General features: G+C 41.7%; 1 long non-coding RNA gene across 1 annotated transcript; it reads right to left on the minus strand.

Moving 5' to 3' along the window:
- Positions 1 to 4,207: 4,207 nt before the first annotated feature.
- On the minus strand, positions 4,208 to 9,245 carry LOC306924116. The gene is made up of 3 exons (XR_013790122.1): positions 9,136 to 9,245; positions 4,911 to 4,994; positions 4,208 to 4,520 (listed from the first exon to the last, which is right to left on the minus strand). It is a non-coding gene; the product is annotated as an uncharacterized lncRNA (long non-coding RNA).
- Between the last annotated feature and the right edge of the window lie 13,209 nt (positions 9,246 to 22,454).

Genomic DNA, 22,454 nt, shown 5'->3' on the forward strand with positions numbered 1-22,454 from the left:
CAATGGGGAGGCAATAGGGTTGCAGGCTATCCGGGCCTCTTTGTTCAGGAACGCTGTGAAGCTCGCTAGACTTGGATAATCTCCAGACAGGTCCAGTGCATCTACTATGATTCTGCTCCACTTTCGTACAATCCACTCAGGGAGTTTAGTGAGCAGTTTGTGATTTTCTTCACAGTCGTTGAGGATGGAGAGCCCTTTGACGTGAGGAATTGCCTCTGTGCATCCCTGTAAGAAGTCAGCAAACTCTCGAAGTGCCAGAGGGTCGCTTGCATTGATTTTAGGGCATCTCATTAGTTTGTCTCGAAAGGCTCTCTGTATGATGAAGGGGTTCCCATACCTCTCTTGCAGGACCGTCCATGCCCCTCTGTATGCCTCCTCTGAGTCTCTATAGAAGAATCCCTCCACAGCCTTGCGTGCTTCTCCGGTAAGGTACATCTTCAGATAAAACATTTTCTCACTTGGTGGGAGGGGCTTTCGACCGATAAGGGCCATGAATGTCATTTTCCAGTCAACAAACTGTATGGGGTCTCCGTTGAATATCGTCGGTTCTGGTGCAGGCAGGCGGTTCATACTAGACTGACGGCCTCTTGATTGGCTGACGCCCCAGGAGATGCTTGAGGTTGAAATGATGTAGCATTTGGATCTAGCATATTAGGTTCAGTCTTTTGGTGAGCAGTGTTTGATGTTGGATTATCTTCTTCTTCATAGTCGCTTGCAGAACTGTCATAGGCCCTCAAACGGGCTGCTGCTACCTTGACTCCTGTGTCTGCTTTTAACTGTTGTAGTTTTGTCCTCTCCTTCTCCAGCTTAATCCTTAACTCTGCCTCCTTCTGCTTCATTACTGCCAACATTCTAGCCTCTTCACTCTCTAGAGCGTGGAGGTGGTCTTGTTGAGCCTGGATCTCCTTCATGGCCTTTGCCTCTTCCACCTTAGCTGCGAACTCTGCTTCTGCATCAACCTTTTTGCTTGAGTCATTTGAAATTTTGGAATGTTCTGAAATTGTTTCGGTCTTAGTGTGACCAAAGACAGACCCGTACTCCTCCTTGTTCAGTCTAATTCTCACTCTGTCCTTTTCAAGTCTGTCGTTAAATTCCTCTTCAATAGTATCTCTTCGTTTAGACACAAGGTCACTTATCTCACTGGTCAGCGTGACACATGCTTCCATCCTCTTCAGAGTCTCCTGCGATGGGGTCTGGCTCTGTATAATTTGCTGGTACTCAAGGCATACATCGTCACGACTTGTCTGAATGTCTTTGTTTAATTGATCTAGGTCTTCTGCAGTGCAAAAGGCTTTTAAGTGCATCCTATTTTCCCTTGCAATTTTCTTCCAAGTGTCATAAGCCTTGTTAAATGATTTCTCCTTTTTCTTCATATCCTTGTCATGCATTTCTTTTCCTTTCTCTGTGAATATTTTTTGTCTTGTACTTCTCCTCTTGTCCTCCTCTTGTGTCTCTACTGTGTTGCGTGCTTGTTCTCCGTTCACTGACATTTTGTTCACTTGTTAGAGGTGCTCAGATGAGGACTCACATAAAAGGGAAGTTCACACAGGATGGATGTCTCTCTGTCGTATCGATGATGACTCACTGGTCTCACATCCAGCGTGAGTTTTCACTGTAACTGCCCCCTGGGCTTGGTATGGACTTTGAGAGTGAGACAGTAGAGTTTCAAACTGATGCTCTTTATTTTTGGTGTGGCACCGTGAAAACTAGAAAAAGAATAAAACACAAAAATATGCATCACCATCAATATAAAATACAATAAGCCAATAAGCAAAACAGTTTAGACAAGATAAGCTACAACTTGACAAATAAGCAAAGATATACTTCTTAAACAATGCAAGTAAGCTATGTGAGGACCATAAACACTGAACAGCATTAGCAGCCTTTGTAAACGAAAATAGTCCTTCAGGTAGCCATGTGTTGCAGTCAAAGTCACATGGCAATAGTGTTTACATTAGGGCAATAAAAACGCTCTTTTTAACTAAAACAAACACACACTCTTGGCACTATGAAATGTACATGAAATGTTCTTATACAGACCTCATTCCGCCTTCCAAGGGGTGTTAAAAGGGAAATAAAACGTATTTATTTGTGACAACGTCTAGCTGTTTGGACTGCTAACGCCATCTTGGATTTTTAGAACTCACACGAGATTCCCACAATGAGACTATGCGTTGACTGAATACACAGAAAATAGATGGGCCAACTGTGCCACCTACTGGATCTTTTGTAAACCACACACACTAAGTTCCCAAATTGCAGATAGAAGGAAAACAACCCGTAGTATTACAAAGTAGATAAAACAGCCAGCAATCAATAAAGATGAACAATTAAAGTATGCAAATTTCAAATAACCATTGGTTGGGGTTCATTTACACACATAGAAACCTAATTTGCACTTGATTGCTCCAAATTAAGCTGTTAAATTGTCCTCATAGTATGCACTATAGATCGTATCAGTGCCCCCTACCAGTGCCCCCTTCATGTCCTTGTATGAGTCTTCCTCACGTTCCACTTGCTATTCAAGCAGAACCATTCAGATAGACGTGACAATCAAGTACACATAGAAACCTAATTTGCACCTGATTGCTCCAAATTAAGCTGTTAAATTGTTTTCATAGTATGTTGTTCATAACAGCATCTTCATTTATCTTGCTGTTACATGGTGTGTTATTTCCTTCTAAATGGTATTTCATGTGATTGACTGGAATTACCACACAGTGCAAATAAGTTAATAACAAACTAACAACAGAAAAAACCTCTGACTTGTTTGCCTTTATTTGAGACTGCACAGCCATTCTTTATGCTAAGTTTACTTGCAATTAATCAACACAATCAAAATACATCATGCAACACTTTTATGTAGATGTGCTGATATTTATCAGCCTCTATTTAATCAGATTGATGTAGTAAAACTATTTCCACATCGACCACAAGGGAGCAGTTTAAATCCATTGTGTACAACCTTGTGAAAGTATACATCATTTGAGCATCTGAAATCTTTCCTACTCACATATAGGGTTTCTCTCTGGTGTGAATTTTCTGGTGCGTTTTAAGGTTGCACATTAGAGAGAAGTGTTGTCCACACTGATCACATCCATAGGGTTTCTCTCCAGTGTGAATTCTCTGGTGCTTTTTAAGGCTGGACAATTCAGTAAAGTGTTGTCCACACTGATCACATCCATAGGGTTTCTCTCCAGTGTGAATTCTCTGGTGTGTTTTAAGGTCGGACATTCCAGAGAAGTGTTGTCCACACTGATCACATCCATAGGGTTTCTCTCCAGTGTGAATTATCTGGTGCCTTTTAAGGTTGGACATCAGAGAGAAGTGTTGTACTCACTGATCACATCCATAGGGTTTCTCTCTAGTGTGAATTCTCTGGTGGCTTTTAAGACTGGACATTCGAGAGAAGTGTTGTCTACACTGATCACATCCATAGGGTTTCTCTCCAGTGTGAATTCTCTGGTGTCTTTTAAGGTCGGACATTCGAGAGAAGTGTTGTCCACACTGATCACATCCATAGGGTTTCTCTCCAGTGTGAATTCTCTGGTGTCTTTTAAGGTCGGACATTCCAGAGAAGTGTTGTCCACACTGATCACATCCATATGGTTTCTCTCCAGTGTGAATTCTCTGGTGTGTTTTAAGGTCGGACATTCCAGAGAAGTGTTGTCCACACTGATCACATCCATAGGGTTTCTCTCCAGTGTGAATTCTCTGGTGCTTTTTAAGGCTGGATATTTGAGAGAAGTGTTGTCCACACTGATCACATCCATAGGGTTTCTCTCCAGTGTGAATTCTCTGGTGTGTTTTAAGGTCGGACATTCCAGAGAAGTGTTGTCCACACTGATCACATCCATAGGGTTTCTCTCCAGTGTGAATTCTCTGGTGCCTTTTAAGGTTGGACATCAGAGAGAAGTGTTGTCCACACTGATCACATCCATAGGGTTTCTCTCCAGTGTGAATTCTCTGGTGCTTTTTAAGGCTGGATATTTGAGAGAAGTGTTGTCCACACTGATCACATCCATAGGGTTTCTCTCCAGTGTGAATTCTCTGGTGGCTTTTAAGGTTGGACATCAGAGAGAAGTGTTGTCCACACTGAACACATCCATAGGGTTTCTCTCCAGTGTGAATTCTCTGGTGGCTTTTAAGACTGGACATTTCAGAGAAGTGTTGTCCACACTGATCACATCCATAGGGTTTCTCTCCAGTGTGAATTCTCTGGTGGCTTTTAAGGTGGGACATTGTAGAGAAGTGTTGTCCACACTGATCACATCCATAGGGTTTCTCTCCAGTGTGAATTCTCTGGTGCGTTTTAAGGCTGGACATTTCAGAAAAGTGTTGTCCACACTGTTCACATCCATAGGGTTTCTCTCCAGTGTGAATTTTCTGGTGTCTTTTAAGCTGAGCTTTATAATGGAAGCGTTGTCCACACTGGTCACAGTCGTGCTGTTTTGGTTTAGCCAAGCCCCTTTGTTCATTTACTGTTGGTAAGACAGGGAGGCCAGACTGATGATGCAACACTGGATTGGAAACAAAAAGGAAAAACACATTGAGAGGTTGAACGACAGACTTTTATGGACTGAAACGTACATTTAGTTCCCCAATTAACACCAGCAAAGGAATTCCAAATTGTTTTTGTGCATTTTAAGAAATAATCTAATTAGCTGGGCAATAATTTACAGCTAGCTAAATAACTATTACACAATAATAATACATGACATGATTATATAATGATTCAGTGGTAAGTAATAGGCCCTGCCCACTACAAGCACTTTTAGAGTGAATGAACCTGTGAGACAATAAAGGCAAAAACACGATCTGAATCAAATTACAATGAAACAAAGCGGAAGATTGAGAATGCAATGTTTTAATTATCCAGATATGACAGGTGAAAAGGGCAAGTAACATACCATGGTCTTTGGGTTCCTCCTGTTCAGCAGAGTTGAGGTTGATAGAGTTCATCTTCTCCTGAAGTCTGGAGTCCACAGTCAGATCTGATCAGAAATGATTGATAATAAACTTAATAATAATAAACTTTTTGTATAGCACCTTTCATACATAAATGCAACTCAAAGTGCTTCACAGGGCAGTACATAAAAATAGCAATAAAACACAGGCAAGCAGTTAGACGGATAAAACAATGGTAAAGAGCAAACAACAAAAAAAGCATAAAAACATAGATGGACGAGAAACAAAGCACACCGCAAAAGGTCAGAATAGAGAACTCAACTAAAACTAAAACTAAAACTCAATTAAAAGCAAGAGTAAAAAGGTGAGTCTTGAGTTGAGCTTTAAAAATGTCTACAGAGGGTGCGTGTCTAAGTTGAAATGGAAGTCGATTCCAGGCTGTAGGCCCATAGAAGCAGAAGGCTGCCTCACCATATTTTTTTGTAGACCTTTTTTTAGGCACTTCAAGCAGGCCAGCAGTGGAGGACCTGAGGGGGCGGTTAGGAACGTATCTGGGTAGGCATTCGCGGAGGTATGAGGGTGCAAGACCGTTTAGGGATTTATAAACAAGTAAAATAATTTTAAAATCAATCCTAAAAACCACCGGGAGCCAATGTAGTGAGTGTAAAACTGGAGTAATATGATCTCTCATCTTAGTTTTGGTTAAAACCCTAGCAGCCGCATTTTGAACAAGTTGGATTCTGTCTGTTGACTTCTTTGGCAGGCCCGAGAGGAGGGAATTACAGTAATCGAGACACGAAAAAACAAAAGCATGGACCAATGTTTTAGCATCATCTAAAGATAAGTATGCTCTTATACGTGCGATGTTTCGAAGATGAAAGAAAGCTGTCTTGGTAGCTTGATTAATGTGCGCATTAAAATTCAGATCTGAATCGATAATAACCCCTAGGTTCTTTACTGTCGACTTACTTCCTACATTTAGGTTACCGAGTTTATTTTTTATCAATTATTTTTGCTCATTAGAGCCAATTATAAGAACTTCTGTCTTATCCTCGTTCAGTTGGAGAAAGTTCTCACTCATCCAGCATTTAATGTTGGACAGACAGGATAGCAGTGGGTCAAGGGCAGAGGGGTCATCAGGGGCTACGGAAAGATACAGCTGCGTATCGTCCGCATAGAAGTGGTAATTCACTCCGAGGGCGCTAATGAGTTCTCCCAGCGGCAATATATAGAGGGAGAACAATAGAGGACCAAGGATTGAGCCCTGTGGAATACCGGAATCAATATTGTGCGTGTCCGATACAAAGTCGGCTAGGCTGACAAAATAGCTTCTTCCTGATAAGTATGAGGAGAACCAGGATAAGGCCGTGCCTGAGAGGCCTATCAAGTGCTCGAGACGTTGTATTAAAATTGAGTGATCAATTGTATCGAAAGCGGCCGTTAAGTCCAGGAGTAGTAGAACGGACACATGTTTCTTGTCGGCGGATACCCTGAGATCATTGATTACTTTTACAAGTGCCGTTTCAGTGCTGTGCCCTTTTCTGAAACCGGATTGAAATGTATTATGTATATTATTGTTCTGCAGAAAAATGTCTAGTTGGAGACAGATGATTTTTTTCTATTACCTTGCCCAGAAAAGGGAGATTGGAAATTGGTCTGTAATTTCCCAACACAGAGGGATCAAGGTTATTTTTCTTAAGTAGTGGCTTAACTACAGCCGTCTTCAGTGAGTCAGGAAAGATGCCTGATTGTAAGGAGCTGTTTACAATTTGCAGGATTTCTCCAAGTACACACTCTAGCACCTCTTTGAGGAAGGGGGTGGGAATACCGTCCAGTGAACATGTGGATGAGGACATCTGCATTATGGTTTTGCGGAGTTCCTCTTCCTCGACTGTATGGAAAGACGCCAGGCTTCCCCTAGGGCGAACAAGCGAGGCACCATTTGCTGTGTTTGCAGCAGCTACATTTATGATGCCAGCTCGAATGTTAATGATTTTGGCATTAAAAAAGGATGCAAACTCGTTGCACTTAGCAGTAGAGGCGGGAAATGATTGCTTGTAAGACTGGGGAGGGTTAAGTACACGTTCAATAGTGGAAAATAGTACTTTTGCATTTTTCTTAACAATGATGGCCGAGAAATATGCCTGCCTAGCCAAGCGCAAAGCTCTGTTGTAGGTAGCTGTTGAGATCTTAAGAGTCTCTAGATTGATCGTGTTTTAATTTTTTCTCCAGACACGCTCTGTTCTGCGACAGTGTGTCTTAAGTGAGCGTGTATGCTCATTTATCCAAGGTGTTATTTTGGAGTTGCATTTCTTTTTGGTTTTTAACGGAGCCACTATATTAAGGGCAGATTCTACTTTGAAATTAAATTGTTGGACCATATCATTCACTGAGGGAGTGACCAGTGATGGGGGAGCAGGTGTGAGATGACGGGAAAAAGCAGTGGCGGTGGATGCGTTTTTTATAGTATATTCTGTGTTGTTTTTTTCTAGAGCCGTAGTAGTCATATTAAAACATAGCAAGTAATGATCTGATAACTCAGGCCTTTCAATGGTCCTATCAATCCTAATATTCAGGTTTCTGCTCATGACCAGGTCAAGGGTATGGCCATGGTTATGAGTAGGCCCAACAACATGCTGAATAAAGTCGAAAGAATTTAATAGTTGTAGGAAGTCCATAGCCACGCTGTCTGAGGCATTGTCCACGTGCAAATTGCAGTCACCTATAATCAGTGTTTTATCATAGTTTGTGGAACAAATAGATAAAAGCTCTGACAATTCGGTTAAAAACAGGGCTTTACTTGATTTAGGAGGACGATAAATACTAATTAATGGCACAGAGGATTGACTCTCCAGTGTAGTGGCCTGGTACTCAAAAGATAAAAAATTGCCGAGGGCTAAAGGCTTGATTTTTAAGGTGTCAGAAAAAATATTGGCCAGTCCACCTCCTTTCTTAACCTCACGCACTTGGTGGATGAAGCTGTAGTCCGGGGGACATGCGGCTGCTAACAGAATAGCTCCGTCGGAACCAAGCCATGTCTCTGTTAGAAAAATGATATCAAGCTTTTCTTTTCTAATGATATCATTTACTGAGGAGAGCTTGTTAGTTATTGATCTTATATTAAAAAGGGCAAGTTTTAGCTGGACTGGTGGTGACTGATTAACTGTGGTGAGGGCCATTGGGATGGATAATAAGTTTGAGTTTATAGCTGAACGTTTTGATGATTGGGTATGTCTGGCATAAATTAAATCATGCTCGTTTTGCTGATGAGCTCTAGATGTTATTAACACAGGAATAAAATATTGTGGGACAGTCTCAGCAACTCTAATGATAGGTGCAGGTGTCATCTGACTGCTGGGCCACAAGGGGGCAGGCATAGTGATTAGGTTGTTTCTGTTTACTGAAAGGGCGCGCACAGACATTTCATTTATCAACTCTATCCTTGACGTTCTGTTTGAAATACGGACCGGTATATATTGTGGAGCGACAGTAAGAGGAACAGATAAAGGAGACGTTAATACAAGTGTAATTTGACCGACCGGCCACATGGGGGCAGGCGCTTCACACGAAACTGAGGTGGAACCACACTGACCGGAAGTCAAACTTCCGGTTGACCAGTTAGTGTGTGGGACCCAAGGGGGCAGGCAGGCTTTCCAACGTTGAAGCTCTGGGTCCTAGTGGTAGGAGGAGGGCCTACAGGCGGACCCGTGGATTCATGACCGGGAAACCCCGTGCAGCTGGGCTTTAACGTTGAGCGCTCAGTTGCCCTACGTCACTCAGGACCTCAAAGTTGAGGTCCTGGGAGGGACTTCCGGCAGTCTTCCGGGTGCTTCAAAACGCCACTGAGCAACTTCCACTGACATGAATAGCTGGGGGGGCGGAGCTTCGCGCCAGTTCAGTCTCTATTATATATATACTCTATGGTGGGACCCCAAGTCAGGCGTGTGTGTCTAGAATGCGCTGCACATGAAATGATAGGGAATGATTTCCCAGTGTGCTAGGATGCAGTCCATCTCGGCTGTAAAATGCGTGGCGAGACCAGAAAAGGTGAAAGTTGTGGATGTACGTTATATTGCACGAGGAGCAAACAGACTGGAGCCAGTAGTGTAAGTCCAGCAGCCTACCGAAACGACTCTCCCCAGCGCGCAGCGGCGGAAAAGGACCCGACGTAAAAAAAAAAATTACCACAGCTGAGCAGGAGGTCGAAAATAATTTTAAAGTTCTTACGGGTCTCGACGGATGGTTTGTCATTTACGCCAACATGCAGGACGATCTTGGTGATGGAAGGAGGAAGCGATGCCAGAATGGTGGGGAGTCGGTTGACTACTTTACTCCTGGAGCAGTTGTGGAGAACTGGCACAGCAACTCTTCTTATACTAAAGAGCCTGAGGTGGAGCCACTAACTGCTTGGATTGATAGGCCGAAGAGGAGAACAATAGAGCCATCTCAATCACAACTTAACAAACTGCTGCATGCTCCACCCCCCCTCCTCCCCCAGGCATGCTCTGTCTATATCCAATACATACATGTATGGACATTATGTACATAGTATTAAAAGCATAAATGTATGTACTGTACCAGTACAGTGAATTGTTACTGAAGCAGAGACATATTCCTTCAGTCACAACAGAACCAAGTAGAACCAGCTCTGATGAAGATACAACTGCTCCTTATACCGTGATCTTCATTTATCTTATAAAATGTTATATGCTTTAAAATTACAAAGTTTACTATTGACTCTCTATTTTATGTTACTCACTAAATGTGTGAACACACATGGACACACAGCACTCCTACAAACCACAGATTAACAACAACTCTTGACTCTGAACATTTAACCAAGATAAATAAATCACAAGTAAAATCAATGAGTCTATTTGTTTTCCAAGACACACACTGCCACCCACCCCTGCACTACATAGTACACAAGTCACACACATTGACTTGTAAACTATTCTACATTATTATAATTAAGTTGCTTTATTATCTAGAAGACAGTTTTCTGGTTTCACAGGACTGGTGTTGTTTTGTACAGAATATCATAAAATGACCGCTTAGCCCACATACAAGACAGTGAAGACTGTATGAGAAAATAAAAGCTACAATTAAATTAGCAATCATGTTTCAGCATTTACTCAAATCAGCAAGGAATGCACAAGTCCAATACTTTACAGCAGATGAAACAAGACATTCGATTGAAAATCACATTCATAGCAAGTGGAAATATTTCAAACATTAATCTGTTTAATGTGTAGTTTGCCTGCTATTTCATTATTTGACCCAAGTTACACTGATTCGTTGTTGATGTGTGTATGGCCGGGGGGGGGGGGGGGGGGGGTCTATATGGCTATGCTATTGAGATGCAATTCAGTCAGACCATTGACTCATTGAGAATAAAGTAGTGATTTACATGTGTGTATGGGACAGTAGCCTATAATGTGTGAAATGATGATGGCTCATTTGCAATTGCTTGGTCTATAGTTTTACTTTTGAGATGTAAGTGAGTCACTAACTTAGTACTAGAAGTTAAAATGACATGGTTTGTGATCAATATCCAATAAATATTTAAGTACTTTTAGTACTTAAAGTACTACAAGTAAAAGTACTCATTGTGCAGAATGTGCCATTTCACAATTTCAAAATGTGTACAAAATCTATTGAAAATAGCAGATCTACAAGCTCACAAAGCGACGCATTGTGAGCTTGTAGATCGGCTATTTTCAAATGGCCGAAATGTATAGGGTTGAAGTGGTTAATGTATGTTTTCTAATCAAAATTAAAATCTCCAAAGTAACTAGTAACTAAAGTTTTCAAATAATTGTAGTGGAGTAAAAGCACACATTTTGGCTCCGAGATGTAGTGGAGTAGAAGTAAAAGTATTGATTTTGTTAGTCTGTGCAGCAAAAATGAGCATGGTTGCTATGTTCACCCTGTTCACCCGGGTGTGATTTCATTACGTCAGACATGATTTTGTTAGTCTGTGCAGCAAAAATGAGCATGGTTGCTATGTTCACCCTGTTCACCCGGGTGAACAGGGTTTTTTTTCTGTGCAGAAAAAATGAGCATGGTTGCTATGTTCACCCTGTTCACCCGGGTGTGCTTTCATTACGTCAGACATGATTTCATTACGTCAGACAGGCTATATTACACCACTCAGTTCACACGGGTGTGATTTTTTATTTGCAAAGGAATATTGAAAAGGAAAAAAACCTGACCACTTGAAGAGCGAGGGAAAATGCAAGTGTGCCTGTCAGCACGTTTAGGGATATTAGCCCTATGTAAATTTATAATTACAGAAACACTATTTGACTGCCATCAGCCCCTCCGGGGGCAGCATTAATCCCAGAGATCAATGCTTTCAACCCCACATATGCAGAGCACAGCAATCCATCTATCAGGCCGGCTGCCTTATCAGTCTAAAGGGAGAGAAAACATCGATAATTACCTCTGCCAACCACCATAGCACAGACATTTTAAATGGAAATTTCACACTTGGCTCTACCTGTGTGGACAGCTGCCCACCACATAACGTGCTGTTGCAATGAATTTCTCTTGATGTCCAAATTCAAGCTGAGATTGAACTTTTGTTGTTGTTGTTGTTCTGGTCCTGAGCACATTATAATGAGGTGATCAAGTTGCTGGTGGTTCACGATGGTGATTCTACTGCCAGATTAACTCGGCCGTCTATCCACTGTCCAAGCCAAGCTTTTACATTGGAGTAACTGATGGGGGTGCTCACATTCCTGCTCAACTGTGAAAACTGAGCAGATCGTTAAGAAAGCAACACAGGGGAATGTTGGAGGAAAAAGGTAGAAATGAAGCCAGATTAGCAAATGTAAGTACACATTTTGATGGCATAAAAATGCTTCAAATAAAGGATTTGTTCTTTTAGTTTGTTTAGGTCATTCACCACTGAGCTGTTTTTCCGCACAAAGTGTCATCTGGCCCAAAGGGAATTGGGGCCTTGTTAGTGCAGGAGAAAACCATGGATAACTAATGTGTGAGGGGGAACCAATGCGTGAAGAGGCTCCATTTGGCAGTGATTTGCCTCAGACAAAATAACTCCTTTCATATCCGCTGCCATTGTGAAACTGATGAACTATATCTGTAATTGGCTCCAGTGATTGGGCAAAACACGGTGTTGAGGGACACTGTGGCCTTGTTTGGATAGGCAGTGGACAGCTGGAAGGAACTTAACGTTCCAACTGTGGCAGAGCTTGTAAAGGTGGCCCACCCGTGTTCCTCTTGGCAGATGGAACACTTTGTGATTGAATTTAAAGAGTGGAACTGAGCCATGCATAACAATTCACCATATTCACGTGGTGGCCATTTTGCTCTTATACGTCATGCTTGGCCCTCAGGGGATTCGCTTGTTTTGACACACAAAAATGTAATTGTCATTGTGTATTAGTAGAGAGGCTGTGTATTGCCCAGAAGAGCTTTTAATGACCAATCTATTTTGAAACACATTTCTACGAGTGAAGTTTGGCTAAAATGAAGTGACCAAAAGCATGCTCGTTTAGACGTCAGGTGCCAATGCTAACATAAAAATAAAAGTCATTGTCCAGCAATGACTACACATGAGGAAATAAAAAATGTGTGTGTGTGTGTGTGTGTGTGTGTGTGTGTGTGTGTGTGTGTGTGTGTGTGTGTGTGTGTGTGTGTGTGTGTGTGTGTGTGTGCGTGCGTGCGTGCGTGCGTGCGTGCGTGCGTGCGTGCGTGCGTGCGTGCGTGCGTGCGTGTGTGCGTGCGTGCGTACCATATGTTTTACTATTTTTGCCCCCACAAAGATACTAAAACCAGAATAAATCAACCTTGTGTTCTAGTCCACATACCGGACCAAATACACCACATATCGGTAATAGCGATAGTTAAGTTTTATGGTTTATAACCTTTTTTAGACTTGTCAGGATCTGTCTGTACGTGTTATTTATTTATTTAATTTTTTTTAGTGATATTGTAGTTTTCTGTGGTGTTCTTATAGGTTTAAGCCAAGATGGAAATAGCAAGACATGCCATCTCCGGGAAGCAGGTTGGAGTCTATTCATTCCATTGGAATAGTGAACGTGAACACAGCTTCTGAATAATTATTTAGCTTCATGGTGGATGGTGGTCACTGAACTAAATATTGGACCCAATCGTCACAAACCACACAATATTCATATAAGATTTTCATATAAAAATAACTTTTTTTCAGAGAGACAAATCAGGAGAAAATCTACTTTAATATGGACCTTTCTCTGTCCCAGCATCACACTTGAGAGATCAAGAACCAGTAACCATAGGACGTTTGTGAAATTTGCCGTCTGACGATGGCGCCCACTTAGGAGACCATTTGTAGGATTTGTGTACCATGTCGCCTCTAGTGGCTCCAATCGGGATGGAATATCTTCCTATACCAGTAAGACTATGTGGCTTATTTCTAACCTATAATGTTTTCAGATACATATTTTACCATGCTGATTAAGTTTGAAACGAGTAATACACTGTCTGGATGCCGTTTTCAATGAGACTAAAAACAGAGTAGTTCTGTAATCAACAGCTGTGTTGCAGCAATGGGAATCAAACAGGTGAATGAAATCAAGATTCATTTTTATTCATGCAGGACTCGACACGTCAAACTCATCACGCATCACGTTTTCGTTCAAAGGAAGTAATTAAAATTGGACATGGACTTTTGCTATCAAAATACACAAAAGTAGTATTTTTCCCATTGCTTTGGCATCCATTGTTAGGTATGCCCATATAATATGATGATGATGATGACCACGGATATGGTTTCATCCATTAAGGGATGGATATTTTGAAGTTACGGTTCTGGTTAATTTTAAATTGGGCGAGCAGGTTAAGTGGCATGTTTAAAGATTGATGTAACCACTGTTGTGGCTGCCACAGCTACTCTCTCTGATCACCATTGCGCTAGTCCTCTGTCTACACTCTACACAGTAACAGGAGAGAAGACAGGAGAGCAGACCTAGTGCTTCTCATTGCAATCAGCTCAGTATGCTTACACATCTGCATAATTAAGAAGCTTTGCAGCCATACCAAGGTTGGTTGTCCCATGTTGTTTTGTGTGGGCAGCTCATTTGACTGGAGTTGGAGTGGTTGGCTCACTGACAGAAAACTACAAGAGAAATGCCTGCCAAGTGGGGACAACCACAGCAATTATTTCCAATTTGTTGACGCCCGGTCAAAGCTCCACTCCCGAATAGAAGTGCACGGGACGCTGAGCCTTTTGACACAGATGTATTACCAAGCACTATAAAGAGCACGGTTACACATCCATGTCTAGCCTCTAGGCCATCTCTCATACTATAGTAGTACTATATTTCTAGTTTATTGAATATTTTGAACAAGTGTGAAAACTTTGTCCACCTTTTGAAAATTGGATTGGTATGGCATTTGGAGAGGTCATGTGAATTTATATTGTTTGATAGCGCATAGTTTTGTATAAAATGCATGATCTACATCCGTCTCTAGACATGGTAACGCCCCGCCTGCCTCTTATTGGCCTATGAACACTGCCCGTCTTACCAGACTTTCTTTTGAGGTGCATAGCTATGGTGGATAGTCTGACGCGAGGTTACTCCGTGGTGGGAAATAATACAAATACGATAGGCTATAATACAAGAGAATGCCAGCTTGGCACGCGCGACAGATGGCGCTCCATGCAGCCTTGTAACTTTTATTTTTGTAGAAGAGGCAAACTAATATAGTTTATGCCGTTTGCTTTGATTGAATAATTTATTGAACACGTACACCGTAATATGATTTGATTTGGGTGTGTTCTAAATAAAGTGTTTGTGTTGATTATCATGTATTAATCTGTAATTTATTTGTATGTGTAAACTTGAAAAATTATTGTACTGTAAAAAGGTTTCTTTTCCCTTGATCTTTATCCTTTTTAGTATAATAGTATTAGTTTACTATAATTATAATAATGCACGATAATCAACACAAACACTATTTAAAACACACCCAAATCAAATAATATTACGGTGTACGTGTCACATTTTTTACCTTTTTATCTTTTACCACAAAAAGACAGGTAAAGAGTTTTCTTCTGTGTGGTTCTAGATATTTACAAGCTTTTGCCACAAATGGAAGCGGTACAACCAAAACAAACTGTACAACCAAATAAGGGTCTCTTAGCTTTCCACAAAATAACATATATTTACACATAGTAGGCCACTAGGCCTACTGAGACAAGATAAGATAAGGTGTGTGAGCATTACATACAGTAATCTGTTATACAATCTACTATACAGTACTGGAGGAAATCCCAGATTTTGACTTTGAAGCTCTGAACATGAACAAGCTTCTGTGGCCATGTGAATGATGATGAGGATCCACTGGAGCAAGACAAGCCACCACTCTCATTCTGTCTGTCACTTCACCCTAACACCACAGTGGCTTGCGTGTGTCCCTTAAGGTTGCTTGTTTTAAGGCAGGGAACCTTTCGGCCACCCTGATACTACAGTCTTTCTGTTTTTTGGTTCTATGTGTTTAAGTGCCCAATTGACTGATCCTCAGAGGTAAACACCATCTAACATTGTCTGAGAAGTAATCCATAATCCTAGCCAGTCGGGAAGAGGAGGGGGGGGGGGGGGGTATATTTACCTGCTCTTTTTACATCTAACATCTTATTTCCTGTTCATCCTCGCTGCACGGTATTGTCAAATGCACACAATTATAGCTACAAATAAATTGTACAGCTTAAGGAGAAGTAGGAGCTTAGTGCACAGTTTATCTCGTGCTAGAGACAGGTCAGGTATTGCAAGTGGTGTATATGGAGATATGCTGACCTGTGAGAAAGGTTTTAATGTTGTGAGTGTGTAAAGAAAATGGTTGTCGGCACAGTGGCAACAGGGGGGCCCGCCCATTTAGAAGACCAGCGGATGTACTGAGTCGGAGTCTATTCATTCCAATGGAGAAGCGTACGTGAGTACAGATTATGACCGATTCTTTCACCTCATAGTCACCCAAGTAAATATTGGTCTAATTTTACCCATGTGACATATCTTCTAAACAATCTGACGTTAAAATTGCATTTTTCTAATCGGGAGAAACTGTGCTTTGTTCGAGTCAGCAACACACACTCTTCAACTATGGCAACAGAGATCACAAGAAGTTTGTGAGATCTGACAACGAACGATGTTCACGCAGCGTAACCGGCCGCACCCATGCACTTAGAAGACAGACCTAACTTCGCAGTCTGTGTGCTCCGCTATGCCCTTGGTGCCCGTTGTGTGTTAATGGTCATTCTGGAGTCTGGACAGCCCCCATGCACATCAGGGTCACAGTGTCTCTGATCGCTGTGCCCTTGATAGTTATTGTCATTAATAAAATGACAGCAGATGGCAATCCTTTCTACTGCCCCAAGTGCCACGTCTATCTCTCGTCAACGTTGTGACCTCGTCCTTCCTCTGTTATACTGTAGTGACGGTAGGTATAATTGCAGCAGGACCATAAAATACTGCAGTGGTTCAGACAAAGCCCATCTCCTCCTTGCTTTTAGTTAGAAAAATAAAAAATAAAAATCATAATGAAACAAACAGGCTTGTATAATGAGACCACAAAATTAAACCGAAAATGATTTTATATTATCAGCGGGTGATTATGATAATGACCAGTTAGCATAAACTTTATTACAAGACAGAGATCAGTAAGTAGCAGAACGGCATTGTACATTGTGAAAATGGCATATCTTTGTATTTCTACTGCTGGTGTGAGAACAGCATGCTCTCAATTCTTTGAACAAACCTTTAACCACTTAAACCCTATATATAGGGCTTTGCCATGACTCTCCAAGTGAACCAGACTATTTAATATAATTCAAAGGTCCTGAATCTGAAAAACTTCTAATTTGCATAACACAATGGCTGCCAATATTAGACTATTTCTTTAACTATAACAAGACAAGAAAAACTGACAAATAAAAGGGTCAGCCAAAAAAAAACTTTCAAAAAGCTCTCAATTATTTGAACAATCCTTTAACCACTTGTCTTATATACTTACAGGTAGCTTTGCCATGACTCCCCATGATTGTATTATAATCCTAGTGATTGTATAACGATGTGCATCTGCACCTCTCTGCAGTCTTCAGCCAACCAATACAGTAAATGTGATGGGGCTAAGATGGATGGGGTTGTGCTAGAAATTATATCTAGATCAATGTCAGCTATATAGCTATTAATGCATACTTTAATTTAAGAGTGAGAGTTATGGGGATGATGTATTAAACCAACACTGGTGAAAACCTATATAGCCTGACTCTGGAGGCATGGGCATCGTGAGTGTGTGCACATGTGCAGTTGTGCACATATGCTCACTGCCAGAGGGTCTCTCTCTCTGTGGCCCATTCCCTCCCAGAGAGCAGTGGCCTAGCCTCGTCCCCCTGTCCTTTCTAACAATGGGAAGGGTAATGGCCTCCCCAAGGCCTCCTCATTCAGCCTGATTGCACTGCCAGCGTCAGGCCAGCCCTGCCATAAAACAATTAGCTCCATTTATCAACCTTACGTCCACTATCTATGGGAGGGAGCGAGCGAGGGAGAGACTGAAGGTGGGAACGAGTTGCTGAGACACAGGCAGATTGGGGGGTGTACATATACTCTATGGAGAGTTCAGAGCTGGAGTCATGCAGTCAATGCGGTCATGAAGACTCATTTGTACAGTACTTTGATTTTAAAACAATTTACCAGGGGGGTCCCCAGGTAAATGACTGTTAGGTAGCAACCACATTGCCTTTTATGTTAATTTAACACTACAGTGTGCATTGGGGTCCCCGAAATAAGCAATATGTGATAGAATTCTTATCTCTGGGACCTCAATCTATCCGTGGCCTAATGCATGCATTAAACTGGGGGTCCTTGAAATGAAAAAGATTGAGAATCACTTTACTACTAGAATATTACAAAGTGCAAAATGATATAGGCTTACATGCTAGCCTCGGTCCCATCCTTACTCATCTGCGAAGAGAAAAGCCTGGTCACAACCTAAGGCAGAGTGTATGGGCGGGCCGGAATATCCGTCAGATGTATTTCTCCTGGATACGATATTTTTTCACATATTTCAACACTTCATTTATGGAGAATGTAAAATGATTTGTAAAGCGTCGTCATTTCCTTGAGCTGTAAATCCTGCAACTTCCGCACAAATAAAATGATACAATCTACAGTGTAGGTCTTGTCCAGCGTGCTTACATGCAGATGATGAGCTCGATCTACAGTTCAATCCTTCTTTTTTCAAGACTCATTTGTGGAAAAATAACATTGAATATCAAATAGTCTAGTCCCCGATTATAATACGACCCCGTTTTTTAGGATATATCCATTGGAAAAAAACATAGTCTTATATTGAATCCAATAGGGTATATATATTTTTTTTTATTAAATCCAGTGGAGTCCAAAAATACCACAGCCCAAAATATCTGAATTACATCTAATATTTGAGAATTATAGCGTTTTATCTTTATGACTCACATGAGCATGTACGATCAATATCATTAAACATTGAGTTTGGAAAGCACACATGCACGCACACACACACACACACACACACACACAAATTATGCTTGAAAAGCTGGACCGAAAGTGTAAATAAAAATAAACATGTCACCAAAAGATGAATGGCTGGCCTCAGCCACCTTTCCATGAGGGTCTCTAGAGAGATGTATGAGGCAGCTGTTAAAATCTGAAGGAGAGTGGTAAGACGTTTTATTTCCCCTTTCCTTCATTTATCTTGCATAAAAGATTGTACCTATGCTTTTTCTATTTCTCATTTTTTGAGAGATTGTCCAGTTCAGACGACCATCTTTCATCGGGAGCATCTCAATTGAATTACTGCTGTACAATGTCTAGTGATAACATGCTGATATTTGTTTGCACATCATTGCATACCAATACCTTTGAATTTAAAGTAAACACTTTTGCCAAGACATAATTTTAGTAAAAAGTCAAAACATAATATAATGCTTTGAATTAGATCTACAAGCTCACAATGTGTCACATCGAAACGTGTTGAGAGATCTATTTCAGCCATTTGTCAAGTAGGCTTAAGTGGTTAAAACAACTCCTTGACAACAGGGAGTTTGTCTGGGCCCGGGTGAAATAAAACCAGTCCACTTCAGATACTTACATCGTGTTAACATGTGGAGGATAATTATCCCACAGCAGAAATAGCAGCTAATTACAATAGCCACGAGGGGGCACAAGGTCTTCCAAATCACCCCCAGTTGCCTTGCCCCCGTAATCCTTAGCTCGTCGTTGATGTCAGCAAGAAAGTATATATATGGCATTAAATCATGCCCTCTTCTCCTCAAAGTCCTTAATTAAGTCCTGATCGTCCTGTCCTCCCTTCCTAGCATTAGTGTGTTTAATTTCCTGCTGTCATATCTCCTTCCTTTTTCGATATATTATTCATCAAGCCTCTCCACTTGGCAGTGTTTCTAGAGGCAGCAGTCTGCAGTTACAGGGTTTTAAAGGGATGACTGCTGATTTCCATCCATCGGTTTGACCATTAAGGGAGGCTTAAACCCATAATTCCTCCAGATATTACACTGAGGTTCAAATGTCAACATTTAGATAAGAACCAGGTTGAGTTGTCTTCCTCAGTGGGTTGAGGGATGAGGTCCGTGCCTGTGCATGCACTGTGTTTCCAAAATAAGTAAACAGGTATTGTAAATGTGTGCTCCAGCAGAGACTGTGGATTTATCACTGTGTATGGTGTAGTCACGTCAAGGGATTTGACCTTGTTTGCACTACTCTAATGATGCTATCCCTCGCCATCCAACTTTAGATCCAATAAAAACATTGTCCGCATACAGTGAAGTGGCCTACAAATCCACATTCAGTGATTCTGTACTTGGCTCGATGAGTCAATGTAGAATAGCACTCTATGCGTATATAATCTGTCAGCATCACAATATAGTGCTAGTGAAGCTTGATCCTTTTTCTTCTCTCTATTCATTTTCTCTTTGATCAACACCAGTGCAGAAGTATTGCAACCAGTCCGTCCCTCATTGCAGTACAGAGAACGGAATGGAAAAAACCCATGCAGAGCATAATATGTTAGGTTAGGTAGCGCTCGTCAACAGGTTGTCTGATGGCTACACGCCGTGGACCGTGAGCACTTGAGTGAAATGGGCATGTCTGCCTCCGCTGTGAGATGAGTGGAGGGGACAGGGTTTCTCTGGATCTGGTTGAGTGGCTGAATACTGAGGAGCCTATAGACCACAGCGGAAGCTCTTGGGTCAACATGCGCGCCCAATTTCACAGTTGAGGTGCGTTCATCACAATAATTGCTGGTGGCCACAGAAGTGTTCCAAATAGACCCATTAGATCACTTGAGTGGCACTCAAGGCAACAGAATGTGGCAGAATGTGGAAACTGGAGAAATATAGCTTAGCCTTTTTTTCCCTCCGTTTTGGAGGGCCTTTATCCTTTTGTTTCTGACTTGAATGGTTTTGTTCAGCCATCAAGGGAACATGACTTGACACAGCAATTCCACTGTAATGCCTGGGGTTTGACGGTATTTTAGCTGGAAAAAGGGGATCAAGCAGGTGATGGATTGCTAAAAACAACTAGGAGACAATGTGGAGACAAAATGCCTGCAGAGGAAAGGAATGCGGTGTAATGTGTTTTTCCTCAGATGACATGCATTTGCATGGCACCATCACAGGGGCATATATCATTTGGGGTCCCAGGCAATTGCCAACCCGTGTTCGCATTTAACCTCAAATTCTTTTGCAATAATAATTATAATAATAATAATAATAATAATAATAATTCCTTCATGCATATTATTTTCTGAATTATTTAGCAGATTAATCTAACCTAATCTCATGGGCATCTGAAATCACGCCCATCCATCTACATGTAACACACATGTAACACACTGACCCATGTTTTCTTGTCTTGACACTTGACACTTTCAACCTGTTATTCCCCCCAAAAAATGCATAACGTTTTTGCAATGCAATGCTTTGTGAGCTAGTAGATCTGTTACTTTTTTACTAATCTCTCAAGATAGATTCCGAACAAAACTTTTTCCTTCAGATGGGTTCGCAGATTGCTCTCTTGTCACCCTCTAGTTTTTTGATGTCCAGTGGCGGCGGCCGAGCGGCGACATATGGGGCATTTAGGAGCAACGCCCCCCAGAGGTTGCTTCAGTGTGAATAAATTGCCAACACGAATGGAAGGATGCCGTTCTCTGGAAGTTTCATGCAAATCAAAATTGCTGCCATAAGCTCCACTAATGGTGAGTGGAATTAATAAATAAAACATACACATTTGTCTGTTGTATTTTAGTCGATGATTATGCACTGGGAAAATTCATTAGCCTAATTTGTTAGGCACTGAGGAACTGTCCATGCTCCTGTAATCGTCACTCACTCACTCTCACTGTGGAGATGCAGGGTTTTTTGAGTGGTGCAACCACTCCAAGGAACAGCAATGTCCGTGTTCACCTATGTTTGTGACTCGTGTTAACCTATGTTTGTGACTATGTTTGTGTGTGACTCATGTGTGACTCATAAGTACCAGTAGGGGCGCTGTTGTGCCAGAAACAGAGACAGAGAGATAGTATTGCACTGTTGCCTATTAATAATTACAGAGAGAGAGAGAGAGGCATAGACGAACAGAGGCAGCAACACAGCCACGCACACTGTATGCTGTGAACGGAACGCAAGTTTTGTTTCCTAGGATGGCTGCGGGATTCAAGGAATTTGGAGCGCTGTGATTGGTTGTCAGTGGAGTAGGAAGCGCTGGGCTGTCGGAACAGCTACAAAAGTTACTAAACTACAGCAAAGCACAGGGAACTGGAGATGTTAACACCCCAGGGGTGAGTGGCATATATGTAGCAACACACATGAACGCGGCGCGTGTGTGCATGCGTGCAGCCTACTGTAGTAGCAAAAAAGTAACGTTAGCCTAGCACATGCACACACGTGTGTGCGTGTGTGTGTGTGAGACTGGGTCAGTGTGTTCTAACCAGGAGTTTAGTAATGTTAGGCTGCACTGGGAATTCCACTTCTCTTTCAATCAGCAGAGACAACACTCATGAGAGTGGACAAAAGAGCCATCAGCCCCATCTGGTGTAGTGGGGTAGCTCTAACAATTACAAATGATTGGAAACATGATTGGCAAACAAAAACATGATTGACAAACATTTCTTCACATGATCAAAGTTAGTGCACAAATATACATGATTATTGAGTGGTGCAACCACTCCAAGGAACAGCAATGTCCGTCCGTCCTCACCTATGTGTCCTCACCTATGTGACTATGAGTAGCAGTAGGGGCAAAAGTGGCGCTGTTGTGCCAGAAACAGAGAGAGCGAGATAGTGTTGCACTGTTGCCTGCTAATTACAGAGAGAGAGAGAGAGAGGGGGGGGGGGGGGGGGGGGGGGGCAGGGGGAGAGGGGAGTTGCACCACTCAGTTCACACAGGTGTGATTTTTTCTTGTCGTTTCCCTCCCTTTTGTTAGCCTATCTTGAGCGTTTAAAAATATGTTGAAAAATATATCCCCCCCTTCTGATAATAATGACT

Source organism: Electrona antarctica (assembly GCF_951216825.1).
Source record: "Electrona antarctica genome assembly, chromosome: 5".
In the NCBI taxonomy this organism is placed as follows: domain Eukaryota; kingdom Metazoa; phylum Chordata; class Actinopteri; order Myctophiformes; family Myctophidae; genus Electrona; species Electrona antarctica.